Genomic DNA, 18542 nt, shown 5'->3' with positions numbered 1-18542 from the left:
CTTAATAACCATACACAATGTCAAAACGCAGTAAAGAAGGCAAGTAAGGTGCTAGCGTGCATAAAAAGGGGAATTGAGACAAGGGACTAGGATGTAATCATGCCGCTGTATAAGGCATTGGTACGTCCACACCTGGAATATTGTGTTCAGTTTTGGGCACCATTGTATAAAAAAGACATCAGTGAACTCGAAAGTGTTCAAAGGCGAGCTTCTAAATTGTTTAAAGGCCTAGAAGGACTGGAGATATTATTAATATCTTCAAATATGTAAAGGGACATCACAAAGAGTTATCAGAGGAATTATTTATTAAAAGACAGTTTAGGACACGTGGGCACTCGCTGTGACTGGAGGAGAGAAAGTTCCGAACGCAACAGAGGAAAGGGGTCTTCACTGTTAGGGCAATCAGGATGTGGAATTCCCTGCCAGGGAAGGTGGTAATGGCGGACTCTGTAATTGGATTTAAAAAAGGAATGGATAAATTTCTGAATGAAAAAGCTATCCAAGGTTATAATACTTAAAATATCAACGTGGTTAATCCGGGGGTAACATGATTTATAGTAGCTAACTAGTCATAAAACATTGTTTAGCCAGTATGTAGAATCATCACAATTTAAAACAGGTTGAACACGATGGGCAATTTGCCTCTATTCAACCTCAAATACTATGTTACTATGTTACTATGTAACTCACGGCTTGACACCTGTTGTCCGGATTTGTGGAGAAATAATTCCACACCGAAGAGGTGGCTTTTTTTGGTATTTTGCCCAGGCATCACAATGGGCTTCAACATCCCACGGACAACAGGTGTCTTCCCCGGTGCCTCATTTAAACAAACCACATCACCATCAGAATCCTCATCGTCAACTTCCTCCACAGCGCCAGCAACACCCATTTCCTCATCCTGGTGTACTTTAACAGTGACATCTTCAATTTGAATATCAGAAACTGGACTGTGGGTGCTCCATCCAGAACTTTCAGGGGGCGTGCAAATGGTGGATGGAGCTACCTCTTCCCGTCCAGTGTTGGGAAGGTCAGGCATTGCAACCGCCAACACACTTGGACTCTCCTTGGGGATTTGTGATACCATCTCATAACACACAGTTCTTTTCTGTGCTTTTTCCAGCTTAACTCTTTTAATTTTTCTAGCGGGAGGATGAGGGCTGACATTGTCATGTGAAGCTGAACCACTAGTCATGAACATAGGGCAGGGCCTCAGCCGTTCCTTGCCACTTCGTGTCGTAAATGGCATATTGGCAAGTTTACGTTTCTCCTCAGACCATTTAAATTTCTTTTTTGGGGTCTTTTTACTGAACTTTGGCTTTTTGGATTTTACCTGCCCTCTACTATCACATTGGGCATCGGCATTGGCAGACGAGGTTGATGGCATTTCATCGTCTATGTAATGACTAGTGGCAGCAGCTTCAGCACTAGGAGGAAGTGGTTCTTGATCTTTCCCTATTTTATCCTCCAAATTTTTGTTCTCCATTATTTTTCTGGAGGTATATAACACAATATGTGGCACAGGAATGACTGATGGCTGATGCACAGGACACTACCACTGGTCGGATGCAGTACAACACAGCAACACTGTAAGTGACTTGTTGTTATTATAATTTATTATTATACGGCAGCAGTGGACATATGACTGCAGAGTATACCACTGTGACTGCCTGGTCACTGGAATGACTGATGGCTGATACACAGGACACTACCACTGGTCTGATGCAGGACAACACCATACCTCCCAACTGTCCCGATTTTGGCGGGACAGTCCCGTTTTTCACGGTCTGTCCCGCTGTCCCACCCGCAGGTCGCAGTGTCCCGCGGGTGGAGGGGCAGTTGGGAGATCCCTCCCTGTCAGTCGCTGCTCTGAGGAGAGCAGCGGTGAATAGATGCTGTGCGCATGCGCACAGCGTCTATTCACGGCAGAGAGGGACAGGGGGCATGACCAGCAGCTCTCACAGCGCTGTTCATGCCCCCATAATGCCGAAAACGGGGGCGGGGCTTGCGATCGCGGCACTTGCCGCGAGACTATGCCCCCTTTTTGTTAGACCACGCCCCTAAAATTGGGCGCGCGTCTTCGGCACGCGGTGGTGTCGCTCCTCTGCTGATGCCAAAGTTGGGAGGTATGCAACACTGTAAGGGACTTGTTGTTATTATAATTTATTATTATACGGCAGCAGTGGACATATGACTGCAGCGTATACCACTGTGACTGCCTGGTCACTGGAATGACTGATGGCTGATGCACAGGACACTACCACTGGTCTGATGCAGGACAACACAGCAACACTGTAAGGGACTTGTTGTTATTATAATTTATTATTATACGGCAGCAGTGGACATATGACTGCAGAGTATACCACTGTGACTGCCTGGTCACTGGAATGACTGATGGCTGATGCACAGGACACTACCACTGGTCTGATGCAGGACAACACAGCAACACTGTAAGGGACTTGTTGTTATTATAATTTATTATTATACGGCAGCAGTGGACATATGACTGCAGAGTATACCACTGTGACTGCCTGGTCACTGGAATGACTGATGGCTGATGCACAGGACACTACCACTGGTCTGATGCACAGGACAACACAGCAACACTGTAAGGGACTTGTTGTTGTTGTTGTTATTATTATTATATGGCAGCAGTGGACATATGGCAGCAGGGTATACCACTGTGACTGCCTGGTCACTGGAATGACTGATGGCTGATGCACAGGACACTACCACTGGACTGATGCAGCACAATACACCACCTCTGAACTGATGCAGCACAACACAGTAGCAATGGACATATGGCAGCAGAGGACACAACCACTGTGACTGGACAAATACAGCACAAGACACGGACATTGAGAGAACGGAGACACGTCCTCTCTCTACACTCTCCAATGCCGGATTGAAAATGGCGGGGATGCGCGGATCCTTATATGGAATCCAAACCCCGCGAGAATCCGACAGCGGAATGATGACGTTTTTCCTCGTTCTGGTTTCCGAGTCAGGCGGGAAATCCTGAGCCTGACTCGGATCTGGACTCGAATGATGAAGTCCGGTAGGGTTCGGTTCTCTGAGAACCGAACCCGCTCATCTCTAATTATATGAATAGGGCTGACTAGACATCTTTCGGTTTTGGGATAAATGGTCGACCTAGTTAAGGTAGAAAGTCACTAGGTCCACAATTATTGTTTGACACTGACATGGTCAACATTGGAAAATGGTTGACACATAGAAATGGTCGACACAGGATGGGTCGCCACATGAAATGGTCGACGTGGAATTTTAAACAGTTTTTGGTGTCGTTCTTTCTGTAACATGACCAGGAACCCCAATTAGTGTACCATGTCCCATTGTATGGCTCGCTGCGGTTACTATAGGTTACTATTCCCACTCGTAGTCCACGTGGATGGTAAAGTAAGAAAAAGTTAAAAATAAAATGTTTTTTTTTTTAAAAAGCCAGGTGTACCTTTCATGTGTCAGCCTGTCATGGGTTGACCACTGTAATGTGTTGACCATTTTCCTATGTCGACCATGCCAGTGTTGACCAATAGTGGTCGACCTAGTGACTGTTGACCTAAAGAGTGTCGACCTGCCATCTGGATACCAGAGGAAGAAAGGTGTTTATGAGACAGAAGCAAAAAAGAACTGAATTGTGAGCTCTGGAAGCAGACTTTGGGGCTGATTCTTAGTTGAATGCATCCATGCCACTTTTCCGTCTGCCTGCAGATGTTTGCCTACTTCCTATGCTAATGCCTGAACCGTCCTCTGTTTCGAAAGAATCTATGTGACTGCATGCGCAATCCTAACCTGGCCACTGTTCTTATGTCCTCTGCCGCAGCTATTATCATCCCCACGCTGGGTGCAAAAGATGTGGGTGAACAGTCGTCCCGTCAGTAGATAGATCAGTTCATACGCACTAGCGATCACCATCCGCGTGCAGACGGGTGACACATGATCGGGTGCATGCAAAGGAGCCTATCTCTTTTGCTGAGATACGTGAAATTTGTGCACATTTTCACATGCATGCCACTAAGAATCAACCCCTTATTAACACTTAGTACATACTGTAGAACAGAGACAAATTCATATAATTACCCGTTGATATATAAATATTTGCATTATGCAATGACAAAAAATTTGAAAGTGGTCCAGAAAGGGTTGGAACTGAGTTGTTTTTGGAGACTGAATGCATTCCTCCTCTGCCGGCCCACATTGCCCAGCCTGCAGTGTGTGTGTTTTCCCCTGTGGGAGCCAATGTGTGTGTGTTTTTTCCTGTGTAGGTTAATGTGTACAGTATGTCTTTTTTTCTGTGTGGGGCCAATGTGTGCTTATACTGTAATTGTGAATAGTCTGTATTCTCTGTTTCTCTTCTGTGAAATAATACTGTATGTGTAATTGAAACATTATTTTTTCCCCCAGTTGATAAAAAGTATTAATTATGGCTAGAGTTGTATGGAGGGAGGGGGGCTTGATCTAAAATTTCTCACACATGGTGTTAGTATACCTGGGCTAGCCCCAAGTTAAGAGTCTTTACTAATTTAAAAGTTTTTATAGATATTACGGTCCGACTAATCGTTCTCGTATTTCCTTACAGAATCTAGTACCCACCATCCTATGGCTTCCAGGATTTATTCTTTGTATCATAGGTGTAACATATGAATAACATTTTCAAGACACTAATCACACACAGGGAGCCAGCTATAAGTCCAAATGCAGTTGGATCCTGTGGCTATCTTTGCACTGCACGTGGGCCATTAAAAGCAAAGCTGTGGTGACATGGGGACCAAAAGCAAGAATCTGTGTATGGCCTATATTAACACATGTACCATCTTAATCTTTTCATGAATACAACGTTATTAATTAATTAGAGATGAGCGGGTTCAGTTCGTCGAGATCCGAACCCCCCCGAACTTCACGTGTTTTACACGGGTCCGAGGCAGCCTCGGATCTTCCCGCCTTGTTCGGATAACCCGATTGAGGCCGAACGTCATCATCCCACAGTCGGATTCTCGCGAGATTCGTATTCCATATAAAGAACCGCGCGTCGCCGCCATTTTCACAATTGTAGATTGAGCGGAGAGGACGTGGCTACGTTCTCTGCCTGAAAAGCTCAATATCTGTGCTCAGTGTGCTGCATTGTGGTGACCACCAGTATATTATAGTAGTACAGTATAGTAGGCCATTGCTGTATCTTGCAGCTCCGTGTCAGACTCAGTTCTAGTATCCTGATCAGTGCTCAATATCTGCTGCATTATTGTGTGACCAGTATATACTATATAGTAGTACAGTGCAGTATTTTGGTGACCACCAGTATATAGTAGTACAGTACAGTACAGTAGGCCATTGCTGTATCTTGCAGATCTGTGTCACTTCAAGTATCCATATCTGTGCTGCATTGTTGTGAGCAGTATATAGTAGTACAGTGCAGCATTTTGGTGACCACCAGTATATAGTTGTACAGTACAGTAGGCCATTGCTGTATCTTGCAGCTCTGTGTCACTTCAAGTATCCATATCTGTGCTGCATTGTTGTGAGCAGTATATAGTAGTACAGTGCAGCATTTTGGTGACCACCAGTATATAGTAGTACAGTACAGTAGGTCATTGCTGTATCTTGCAACTCTGTGTCACTTCAAGTATCCAAATCTGTGCTGCATTGTTGTGAGCAGTATATAGTAGTACAGTGCAGCATTTTGGTGACCACCAGTATATAGTAGTACAGTACAGCAGGCCATTGCTGTATCTTGCAGCTCTGTGTCACTTCAAGTATCCATATCTGTGCTGCATTGTTGTGAGCAGTATATAGTAGTACAGTACAGTAGGCCATTGCTATTGATATAATAATATTACTGTCATATAATTCCACACATTAAAAAATGGAGAACAAAAATGTGGAGGGTAAAATAGGGAAATATCAAGATCCACTTCCACCTAGTGCTGAAGCTGCTGCCACTAGTCATGGCAGAGATGATGAAATGCCATCAACGTCGTCTGCCAAGGCCGATGCCCAATGTCATAGTAGAGAGCGTGTAAAATCCAAAAAGCAAAAGTTCAGTAAAATGATGACCCAAAAATCTAAATTAAAATCGTCTGAGGAGAAGCGTAAACTTGCCAATATGCCATTTACGACACGGAGTGGCAAGGAACGGCTGAGGCCCTGGCCTATGTTCATGGCTAGTGGTTCAGCTTCACATGAGGATGGAAGCACTCATCCTCCCGCTAGAAAAATTAAAAGAGTTAAGCTGGCAAGAGCACAGCAAAGAACTGTGCGTTCTTCTAAATCACAAATCCCCAAGGAGAGTCCAATTGTGTCGGTTGCGATGCCTGACCTTCCCAACACTGGACGGGAAGAGGTCCAGTTCCTGATATTCAAATTGAAGATGTCACTGTTGAAGTACACCAGGATGAGGATATGGGTGTTGCTGGCGCTGAGGAGGAAATTGACAAGGAGGATTCTGATGGTGAGGTGGTGTGTTTAAGTCAGGCACCCAGGGAGACCCCTATTGTCCATGGGATGAATATGGCCATTGACATGCCTGGTCAAAATACCAAAAAAATCACCTCTTCGGTGTGGAATTATTTTAACAGAAATGCGGACAACAGGTGTCAAGCCGTGTGTTGCCTTTGCCAAGCTGTAATAAGTAGGGGTAAGGACGTTAACCACCTAGGAACATCCTCCCTTATACGTCATCTGGAGCGCATTCATCAGAAGTCATTGACAAGTTCAGAAATTTTGGGTGACAGCGGAAGCAGTCCACTGACAACTAAATCCCTTCTTCCTCTTGTACCCAAGCTCCTGCAACCCCCCCCCCCCCCCCCCCACCAACTCCCTCAGTGTCAATTTCCTCCTTAGACAGGAACTCCAATAGTCCTGCAGGCCATGTCACAGGCAAGTCTGACGAGTCCTCTCCTGACTGGGATTCCTCCGATGGATCCTTGAGTGTAATGCCTACTGCTGCTGGCGCTGCTGTTGTTGCTGCTGGGAGTCGATCGTCATCCCAGAGGGGAAGTCGGAAGACCACTTGTACTACTTTCAGTAAGCAATTGACTGTCCAACAGTCCTTTGCGAGGAAGATGAAATATCACAGCAGTCATCCTGTTGCAAAGCGGACAACTCAGGCCTTGACAACTATGTTGGTGTTAGAAGTGCGTCCGTATCCGCCATTAGTTCACAGGGACTTAGAGAATTTCTTGAGGTAGTGTGTCCCCGGTACCAAATACCATCTAGGTTCCACTTCTCTAGGCAGGCGATACTGAGAATGTACACAGACGTCAGAAAAAGAGTCACTAGTGTCCTAAAAAATGCAGTTGTACCCAGTGTCCACTTAACCACGGACATGTGGACAAGTGGAGCAGGGCAGACTAAGGACTATATGACTGTGAAAGCCCACTGGGTAGATGTATTGCCTCCCGCAGCAACAACAGCATCAGCGGCACCAGTAGCAGCATCTCGCAAACGCCAACTTGTTCCTAGGCAGGCTACGCTTTGTATCACCGCTTTCCATAAGAGGCACACAGCTGACAACCTCTTACGGAAACTGAGGAACATCATCGCAGAATGGCTTACCCCAATTGGACTCTCCTGGGGATTTGTGAAATCGGACAACGCCACCAATATTGTGCGTGCATTACATGTGGGAAAATTCCAGCACGTCCCATGTTTTGCACATACAATTAATTTGGTGGCGCAGAATTTTATAAAAAACGACAGGGGAGTAATGGAGATGCTGTCGGTGGCCCGAAGAATTGCAGGCCACTTTCAGCATTCAGCCACCGCGTGCCAAATACTGTAGCACCAGCAAACAATCCTGAACATGCCCTGCCATCAACTGAAGCAAGAGGTGGTAACGATGTGGAATTCAACCCTCTATATGCTTCAGAGGATGGAGGAGCAGCAAAAGGCCATTCAAGCCTATGCATCTGCCTACGATATAGGCAAAGGAGGGGAAATGCACCAGACTCAAGCGCAGTGGAGAATGATTTCAACGTTGTGCAAGATTCTCCAACCCTTTGAACTTGCCACACGTGAAGTCAGTTCAGACACTGCCAGCCTAAGTCAGGTCATTCCCCTCATCAGGCTTTTGCAGAATCAGCTGGAGAGATTGAAGGAGGAGCTAAAACGGAGCGATTCCACTAGGCATGTGGGACTTGTGGATGGAGCCCTTCATTCGCTTAACCAGGATTCACGGGTGGTCAATCTGTTGAAATCAGAGCACTACATTTTGGCCACCGTGCTCAATCCTAGGTTTAAAGCCTACGTTGTATCTCTCTTTCCGGCAGACACAAGTCTGCATATGTTCAAAAACCTGCTGGTGAGACACTTCTCAAGTCAAGCGGAACATGACCCGCCATCAGCTCCTCCTTCATTTTCTCCCGCCACTGAAGCTGCCAGGAAAAGGATCACATTTCCAAAACCACCTGCTGGCGGTGATGCAGGGCAGTCAGGAGCAAGTGCTGACATCTGGTCCGGACTGAAGGACCTGCCAACGATTACTGACATGTCGTCTACTGTCACTGCATATGATTCTGTCACCATTGAAAGAATGGTGGAGGATTATATGAGTGACAGCATCACTGTAGGCATGTCAGACAGTCCGTACGTATACTGGCAGGAAAAAGAGGCAATTTGGAGGCCCTTGCACAAACTGGCTTTATTTTACCCAAGTTGGCCCACCTCCAGTGTGTACTCCGAAAGAGTGTTTAGTGCAGCCGGTCAACTTGTCAGCAATCGGCGTAGGAGGTTACTTCCAGAAAATGTGGAGAAGATGATGTTCATCAAAATGAATTATAATCAATTCCTCCGTGGAGACATTTACCAGCAATTGCCTCCAGAAATTACACAGGGACCTGTGATGGTGGATTCCAGTGGGGACGAATTAATACTCTGTGAGGAGGGGGATGTACACAGTAAAAGGGGTGAGGAATCGGACGATGAGGAGGAGGTGGACATCTTGCCTCTGTAGAGCCAGTATGTGCAAGGAGAGATTGATTGCTTCTTTTTTGGTGGGGGCCCAAACCAACCAAACATTTCAGCCACAGTCGTGTGGCAGACCCTGTCACTGAAATGATGGGTTTGTTAAAGTGTGCATGTCCTGTTTATACAACATAAGGGTGGGTGGGAGGGCCCAAGGACAATTCCATCTTGCACTTCTTTTTTTATTTATTATTTGCATCATGTGATGTTTGGGGCCAATTTTTTTAAGTGCCATCCTGTCTGACACTGCAGTGCCACTCCTAGATGGGCCAGGTGTTTGTGCCGCCCACTTGGGTCGCTTAGTTTAGTCATCCAGCGACCTCAGTGCAAATTTTAGGACTAAAAATAATATTGTGAGGTGTGATGTGTTCAGAATAGACTGGAAATGAGTGGAAATTATGCTTATTGAGGTTAATAATACTATAGGATCAAAATTACCCCCAATTTCAATGATTTAAGCAGTTTTTGAGGGGTTTTTGAAAATAAACACCCGAATCCGACAAAAATTTATAAGGGAGGTTCTGCCAAAACACGTTCGAATCCAAAACACAGCCGCAGAACCGAATCCAAAACCAAAACACAAAACCCGAAAACTTTCCGGTGCACATCTCTATTTTAATACAGTTTATATGAATCATTAAAATGACATACAGACTGACAAGAACCCGTATCATTTACACTGTAAAGTATGTGTCAACAATTAACCAAGTGAATCGGCTAAGGTCAGGGGCGCCGAAAGCTGTGCAGGGCCCAGGTGATCTGAGTGGGGTGTGGCCAATGCAGGGAGATGTGGCCAGCCTCCCTCCTTTACCAGTATTTTAAAAATAAAGTCGGCTGCACGCGCTGGAAGGGGGAACGGAGGGAACGGGGTGAGCAGCATACCCCCCCCCCTCCCTCACATATCAAGCAGGGAGAGGACACTGCTGCAGCTGTCTCTCTCCCAAGCGAAGCACGCAACAGAAGGGGTTGGGGGGGCAGTGGGACCCAGGCACCTACAATAGGCCTGGACCCAGGTGAAGGGTACCCACACTCCCCCTTCTAGGCGTCCCTGGCCAAGGTTACACTATAGTATATTCTGTTATCCATTATGACGTGGAAACAAGTTCAGGAAATCCCAAAGCCGTTGGAAGATTCAGAAACAATTTCAACACAAGGGGTTTATTCTATTCTAATGAGAAGATATAATCCACGGTAGAAAGCTGATGACTCCAGCTGCGTAAAATAAATATGTACATAAAAAGGCTTCAGCGCAGTAAATTGCCACTTTAATAACATTTTAATGCAAACAGACGTGACCTACTTTTGGACGTGGACATTAACTGTTGAATAATCGAAAAGTATTTCAACAAATTTACATTTAGTGTATCAGGGAGACTTGGTTGAAAAACAAATTCACGATGAAACTGTCAAAACAATTCAATAAGTATTCTGAGGTTGGACTCGTTATACATGAATAATTATTGCTAAGCATGTTTAGATATTAAATGACGGCATACACTACCGACCACTTGATAAGAAAAGTAATGAATAATACATTGGCGGAAACAAATCAGAATTCATATTTCATCTAGACCGCAGTTTATGATTGTATCCTTATCCACAATCCATCTGCCAGATACAATTAGGTGCCGCTGTTTCCCAGCGTCCCAGTAAAGTGTTTTTCTATCCTGTGATAAATTTTGAAAAATAGAAATATGTCGACAAAAGAACACAATTAATGAACATTAAAACAAAGTTAAGCATCAAACTCAACAATATATATCAAATAAAAGACGTCATGTATTATGTATAAGCTTTGCTGTATTTAAATAAATGTATACTGTTGTTCGTCTGCTATCTACGACAAGCTCTTAGCTGTTTCAAGTTCATCTGCATAGGATCCCAAACATTTTAAACAAGAACCTCTTGCCAAACGCTTTTGGCAGTGTTTGCATATGCTAAATAATTGTGGCAGCAACTCATAAGCAACAGCCAGTGTATAATTTTTTTAATGCTTATAGGTCACTAACTCAATGCACCAAAGGGACTTGGACAAGAAAACCAAATAATAACACAGTCTAATGCACTTTAATGCAAAAGTAGAAGATTTTTATTTAGGTTTACCGGGGTATATTAACCGGTGGTTTTGAAAAGCTTTGCATTGTATTTTTAGTGGTATCATTAAATCAGTTATTTTTTTAGGAGACTTTATTATAACACAGACCTCCCTGTACCTATAGGTAACGTTTGTATTACATTAATTTATGAAGAGCATTTTGTAGGAAACATTGTTAATCTTTATATGTGTAACTGTAAGGGTTTGGTGCAGGGGTTGCCTTGTCGCTTACCTCGCATGGAGCATCTCAACCTTCAGGCGTTATAGGTAACAGACGGTCCTGGTATTCAGACAGGACACTGACATGAAGATCTAGAAGGAAGGAGATCTAGAAAGAAAGAGATGATGGAAGAGCAGTCCTGAGAGTGTGTTGCCCCACCGAACCGAGATCTTTTCCAAATAGTGATTTCGGGCTTAAGTGAAGGTCATGCTTGGCACTCATGGCCACAGAGCCCAAAATTCAACTATAGGTACTCACGTATCTGTTAAAGATTCAAATTGCACTGGAGTGCAAGTCTTGGGGGGGCGATTGGACTGCATACCGTAATTTCAAACATGACAAGAGATTTCATCATGCTGAGACTTATAGTTCCACACAGAACAAAAATGCAGGTGCAGTTGGTGGGACCATATTTTTGGCCAAAAATGATGCTAAGTACCTCCATTTTGCTCTAAGTTAGATTGCAGAGTTGATTATTATTCAGACTACAAGACCTTGGTACTGTACAGTGTCTATAGTACTAAGGACTGCTTGTCTGAATAATATTAAACTCTGCAATCTAAATTAGAGCATCATTGAGGTACTTAGCATCATTTTTGGCCAAAAGTATGGTCCCACCAACAGCCACCAGGTGACCTCATCTGGTTGGTCCCTAAGACTAAGGTTCAAGTCCAGGGCACTTGAACTGGTTGAAAAACTCTGCAAGAACCAGCTAAAACTGTTGCAGACTGGAGAAATAGCATTGGACTAGTATAAGCAGTAAACGTTACTTTTCTTTAAAACGATGTTATCACTGTTCATCTAAATACTTTATAAACTACTTTGAAATTACAATTTTTCCTCTCTGACCTATTAACCTAAGGTACATTCTTTTCTTACAGAAAATCTTTTGTGCTTGCTGTAATGAATTGAGCCCTTGTCAAGAAGACATCTTTCCAAAAGACCGGGGTCACCTTCTTGTCAAGTTCTTGTTAACGAGACAGTTAAAGTTTCCTGCAAATCGAGGATGATAATAGCAGGTACTGAGTCAGCACTTTACCCTTTTGCATTGTCTGCTCCATCACTGAAATTGCACTCTTTGTCACACGGGGAAATGTCAATACATCTATTTCTGTGAAACAAAGGAACCTTCAAATGATTGTTTGATTATATCTATAATAGATTACATTATAATAATTGCCAAATGTCATCAAGTTTTATTTTCCACCGCGCCCTGTGTGTAACCTTACAATGTGATTTGTTACTGGCCGTCCTCTAATCATCACAAAAGACATTCTGCTTGCATTGTTTATGCCCCGTAGATCATCTACGTAATGTAACGTTCAGCATGGAACGACTTGTGCTCCTGTTTACTTGTGACTGCACTGTCTTAGGGGATTTGTTTAATTTGCAGGCTGTCGGGATCGCAGCGGTCAGGATACCGACGCCGGAATCCAGGCGCAACAGGGCTATTCCCACTGGTAAAAAATATAGAACTTTTTATTATCTGGCGTTATTTTTTTAGATCAATTTAGAGCAGAAGGGCAAAACCTCGCTTGATCTTGATTTTCAGTATGAATACAGACCGTGAAAGTGGGGCCTCACAATACTTCTGACTTTTTGGGTTTTAAGCAGGAGGTGTCAGGAAAGACGTACTCATGGGATCCACCACCAAAGCACTGGAGGTTCCCCCACTGCTCTCACAGCCTTGGTGAAAATTTGTGTGGGAAGTGGCATTCGCGGATAGACCAATCACAACCTACATCCAAGAGATTGCAGCTTGTGATTGGTCCAACAGATTACCACAGCTGTTTCAAATTGGTTAGTCTACAGTGATTTGTCAGTTCTGTATTAAAGAGCCAGCAAAGCCCCAAAATATGATGATTATTCCAGAGATTGTTTGTCAGCTTTTATACAGAATAGCATTATCCAATTGTGTGCAATACTCCAAAGCTGTTTGTGGTCCTCAGGTTGCTGAAAAGCTCCAGAGACTCTGCTGCATAATATATGTGTTCAAACATATATTATGCAGCAATGCATATCTGTAACAGAGATAGGACCCTCTATTGTAAATACGTAACAGCATCATTTTAGTGATTTCAATTGATTATTGTTTTATTTTATAAAAATATTTCTTGACAACTGATGTGGGGATTGAGAGTGTACTAAATCATGGGGCAGTACTGACTCCTATTCCATAACCCAATAATGACATCAAAGTGTTCTCAGCAGTACAGATTGTTTTATAGAATGAGGGTGCTTTAGGGGGATCAGTCAGTTGTCCAGTTTTTGGAAAGTGTCAGTCAGGGCAGGGGTCATGTTCATTACATGAAGGAAAGTGTGGAGGAACAGACTGAGGTGGTGATGTATTTATAAATGATGACCACAAACTTCTGTTGGCTAATTACAGACCAACCTTCTGGGCTGATAGGTGATTGCGTGAGCACCCTGGAAGCCCAGTGAGATGCTAACAACATCTATGGGTTGCAATTGGCTCTGTCTGATTGACAGGCAGAGGCAGTCGCGGGGCAGGAGAGAGCGTACCAATGGCGTTAGAACACCATTGGCGAAGCGCGGTCCAGACAATGCAGGTGTGTCCGGACAGTTGCGGAAGCGAGTTGCGGTGGCTGCGTGATGTCACACGCAGCTGTTGCAACCTGTGACGCAATGGGTAGCCGCCTGTCAGCACGCAGGAGCTGTGCGGACAGGGAGCTACTCGCCAGGTGCAAAAGAATCTCCACCGTGCGATGCTTTTGCACCCTTGCGGGGGGGGGGGGGCAGGGCTTGACATGCGGGGCGGACTAGCCCTGTGCTTGGCGACCCCCGGCATGTCAGAGTAAGTGATCGCAGATGTGCAAAATTTAGCACATCTACGATCAGATCTCAATTACCCCCTGAGTTGGGACTTGGTTAGGCTCAGAATCCCAAAGTGTGGGTGTGTTCAGATTTCAGCAAAACCGGATCGCTCATCTGTAATATAAAAATAATTTTGCTCAATATTTTAAATTGAATTATTCAGAAGTCTAAGATTATTTTTGATCAATATTCCAGGGACAATGATAATTCATAGTGCATCCAAGTTCCAACAGTAATTGGATCCCAAGCATATCAAAGAACTATTTCTAAGTCCTTTTGGACATGTTATATCTATGCCATATATTCTTGTATCAGCAGTAGCTCAAATATTTGTTCTATACTGTATATACACTGCAGTGGCGTGCGGTGAGGTCAGTGGCTGGTGAGGCACTGCAGCCATAATGTCCACCGAGTCCTGCCAATGACACCGCCATCCCTGATGCCCGCTACCACCGCCACTAAGGGCCACCACCCCCGCCAATGCCTTACAAAATCGCCCACCATTAACAGCCCTTTCCCCCTGCCACTAATCCGCATCTCAGTCCAATACCGTCGCTGCCAGTGCCCGCAGCCTGCCTGCCCATAAAACTTGTGCTGAGCAGGCGGATAATATATTGTACATTTATATAAAATAAATATTAGTGTTTGGGACTGGAGAGGGAGTGGGAGGAGGAATGTAATTTTGTTGTCCAGGGCTTCCATTAACTTAATAGCACCGTGGGTGTGGCACTATTAAGTTAAAGGAAGTCCTGGACAACAAAATAGTGAGAGGGTGACGCCAGGTAGAAGATGACAGCAGTGAGTGAGAGGGTAACAGCAGTGGGTGACAGGGAGATGGTGATGCCAGGGAGAGGGTGACACCAGCAAGAAGGTGACAGGAAGAGTGTGACGCCAGGGAGAGGGTGACAGCAGTGGGTGACAGGGAGAGGGTGACAGCAGTGGGTGCAGGGAGTGGGGGACAGCAATGGGTGACAGGGATATGGTGATGCCAGGGAGAGGGTGACACCATCGAGAAGGTGACAAGAAGAGTGTGACGCCAGGGAGAGAGTGACAGCAGTGGATGACAGGGAGAGGGTGACAGCAGTGGGTGATAGGGATATGGTGATGCCAGGGAGAGGGTAACACCAGCAAGAAAGTGACAGGAAGAGTGTGACGCCAGGGAGAGAGTGACAGCAACGGGGGACTGGCAGTGATGCAAGGGAGAGGGTGACAGCAGCGGGTGACAGGGAGTGACGCCAGGGAGAGGGTGACAGCAGCGGGTGACAGGGAGTGACGCCAGGGAGAGGGTGACAGCAGCGGGTGACAGGGAGTGACGCCAGGGAGAGGGTAACAGCAGCGGGTGACAGGGAGTGACACCAGGGAAAGGGTGACAGCAGCAGGTGGCAGAGAGTGATGCCAGGGAGAGGGTGACAGCAGCGGGTGGCAGAGAGTGACGCCAGGGAGAGGGTGACAGCAGCGGGTGGCAGAGAGTGATGCCAGGGAAAGGGTAACAGCAATAGCAGTGGGTGAGAGTGTGACAGAAAGAAGTAAAGGGTATTGGGGAGAGGCAGTGAATGACATTTATAGCACTTGTCCTGGGCCTAGAACTGCAGCGTGGCCCTTACTTTGTGACGTCGGATCCCCAGTGGCAAAGAGCAGCCTGAAGCCCTGAACAGGAATCCGGGGTTGGAGGAAGATTGAGAGAAGAGGAGAGGAGCTGGGATTGTTGCCCCTCCTCCCACTCTAGCCGGACTGCATTCATACCGGAGTCTGGTGAAGTATGCCAGAGAGTGGCAGTGGCAGCGGTGCAGGGCAGGCCCGAGGTCAAATGTTTTGGTAAGCGAATTTATACTTTGGTGCCTCCAGAGTACTTCCGCCTGCGCTGCTCACACATTATGCCCACAATTGTAGTGTCATTTACACATTAATATGACTTATAATTATAAATGTATTAATTATAATTATTATATTAATATTATTAATATGAGTTCCTTAAAAACTCCCATTTCGTCCTGACAAAAAGGACCCCACAGGAGCCATGAATATATTATTAGCAATAATACAGTTTTATTATACCAACAAATTAGGCCTTGAGTAGCAAACGGGGTAAGTATGATGCTATGATATAAGCTCATCTTCCAAATAGGATTACAGGAGATAAGTATCTTCACTTCTCTTCAGAGCTGAGTGATACTTATTGCAGTGAATTTTATCCTGCTCCACGAATGAAAGAGAATGGATACTGTAACAGGATTCTAGCTAGAATGTGCTCTACAAAAATTCCACCAGTGACCGACTCCAGACTTGTGCAAAAACAACAAATACATTTTATTCAGGTAGCTCAAAAACAAAGATATACATAAAACAAAAATCACTGTCTCTAGTATAAACTACCAGGGAGGTTAGGCCCTGCCTCACTGCCTCTTACTTAATAAGAAACCCTTCAGGTCCCGGCATCCTGACACTAGTGACCCAGCCCTCCGGATCCCACTGTCCCTAGCAGGCCTATCACCTGGACACTAACTGCCTTCAGGAGCCCTGACTCATGGGAGAGACTCTGCTTTAAACCCAGCACCCAGGTGCTGGTTGATGAAGCAGCTTCTTGGGCTAAGAAGCCTATAAGACCTGGTCTGGGCCAAATGGATTGGATCCTGGTCCATTCACACTTCCCACCTACCCCCAGGACCCTGTGTTTAGCTTACAGGTGGCAAAGTACCTCTCCTGCCACAATACATATATACAAGAAACAGAATTGTCTGATCACTTACAGGGCTGGAAACCGTCTGGGTAGTTGCCTGCTGGAGACGCACACAGCGTAAGTGCCATTGGCGCTGGTGTCTTACACCGCACCGCTTCACAGTACAGGGATGAAACAGTAGATAAACTACAGCTCCCAGCAACACTTGCAAGTGTTGCTGGGAGCTGTAGTTTATCTGCCATTTCTTCCCTTTACTGTGAAGCGGTGCGGTGCCGGACACCAGCGCAAATGGCACTTACGCTGTGTGCGTCTCCGGCAGGCAACTACCCAGAGGGTTAGACAAGGTACTTTAGCATGTCAGGATGCCCTCCTCTATGCGGCGCCCTACTCACCCACGTATGCCCTGCGGCGGTGTCACAGGGGGACTGAGGTGGAAGTCGGCTCAAGGTACGCTCTCTGGCTGTGCCCGCGCACAGAGAACTCTCCCTGTGCTGTTCCCCGTCCAGCGGCATCCCCCTCTACCGGGTCTGTCACTGTGCAGGGGGACAGGCTGCGGGATGGGCTGGGGGATGGGTGGGCAGGGACTGCCACATATTTACTAGATGACAGGGGGGTATGTACCTTGGTTCCCCTCTCCCCGAATCGACCACTGACCAATCAGAACCTGACTAAGTTACAGGGCCGTGCTTTCATATGGGCTGAAAGCACGCCCCTGTCAAAGCGGCACTTGTACTAGGTGCTGCTTACAGGGCTTTTTTCAATGGGTTTTTTCTGCCCAATGCTTGGCCCCGCCCCCCTCTTCTGGCCCTTTCACACTAACAGCGGGAGGCACCGAGAGCGGTGCCTCCGAAACCCTTTAAAACTCTTTTTTTGTGTGAAAGATAATGATTAAAATAATATAAAGGCTAAAGAAGATACTTATGACAGAATATGTGTTGTAAGTATCTTCTTTGTATTATTTTAATCATTAATGACAAGGGAGGCACTGCCTCCCCTGCCTCCCCTGAATGCACGTCCCTGATACACTGTAGTCTGTCTGGTTCTTTTGAATAGTGATCGCATTCCTGATTAAAGGATGATGAACATTTCCTGGAAATATAGCTGTACTTTCGTTTAAGGATGTGGTCTCTGTCTTAAAAAAATTATGTGGTCATTCCGAGTTGATCGCTAGCTGCCGTTATTCGCAGGGCAGCGATCAGGCAAAAAATTGGCACTTCTGCGCATGCGTATGGCGCGCAGTGCGCACGCGCGACGTACTCTGTGGGGCTGGTCTCTTCCAAGTCTGTGGGGCTGGTCTCTTCCAAGTGCTGCTGGGATTTCTAAGTGTGAGTTGTAAACAGCAAAAAGGTGAACTCTGATTAATCTCTGTCTATCCATATAGGGATAGTAATTTTGTGAGAGAAAGTAATCTGATTCTGATTGTTTGTATCTATACTGTTTCTTTTTGTTTTAATATATCTGTACTGGTTTTTTTTTTATTTGTTTTTTTTTTGGAGGGAAAAAAATAAAAAAACAAATAAAGTGTGAGGTGAAAAGCCAGAGGGGTTAACTCAGGTGTGAGTAATCAGGAGTAATCAGGAGGGGGAGGGGCTGATTGAAGCAGCTGGCTGAGCCTATATAAGCAGTGACTAGACTCTTGGAGCCTGCTGTGTGGGGCTGGTCTCTTCCAAGTGCTGCTGGGATTTCTAAGTGTGAGTTGTAAACAGCAAAAAGGTGAACTCTGATTAATCTCTGTCTAT

At 45.4% G+C, this 18542-nt stretch overlaps 1 long non-coding RNA gene across 1 annotated transcript in view; it reads right to left on the bottom strand.

The window, feature by feature from the left end:
- Positions 1-10285: 10285 nt before the first annotated feature.
- LOC134928762 (uncharacterized) overlaps positions 10286-18542 on the bottom strand; it is a 155270-nt gene continuing 147013 nt past the window's right edge. The window contains exons 2-3 of the long non-coding RNA XR_010177989.1: positions 11304-11399; positions 10286-10643 (exon numbers count right to left, since the gene is read on the bottom strand). This is a non-coding gene — a long non-coding RNA (uncharacterized LOC134928762). The remainder of the gene's footprint in view (positions 10644-11303; positions 11400-18542) is intronic.

This window comes from Pseudophryne corroboree, chromosome 5 (assembly GCF_028390025.1).
Source record: "Pseudophryne corroboree isolate aPseCor3 chromosome 5, aPseCor3.hap2, whole genome shotgun sequence".
Classification (NCBI taxonomy): domain Eukaryota; kingdom Metazoa; phylum Chordata; class Amphibia; order Anura; family Myobatrachidae; genus Pseudophryne; species Pseudophryne corroboree.
Note: the sequence above shows the minus strand (reverse complement) of the source record. Positions and strands in the feature narration are given on the sequence as shown.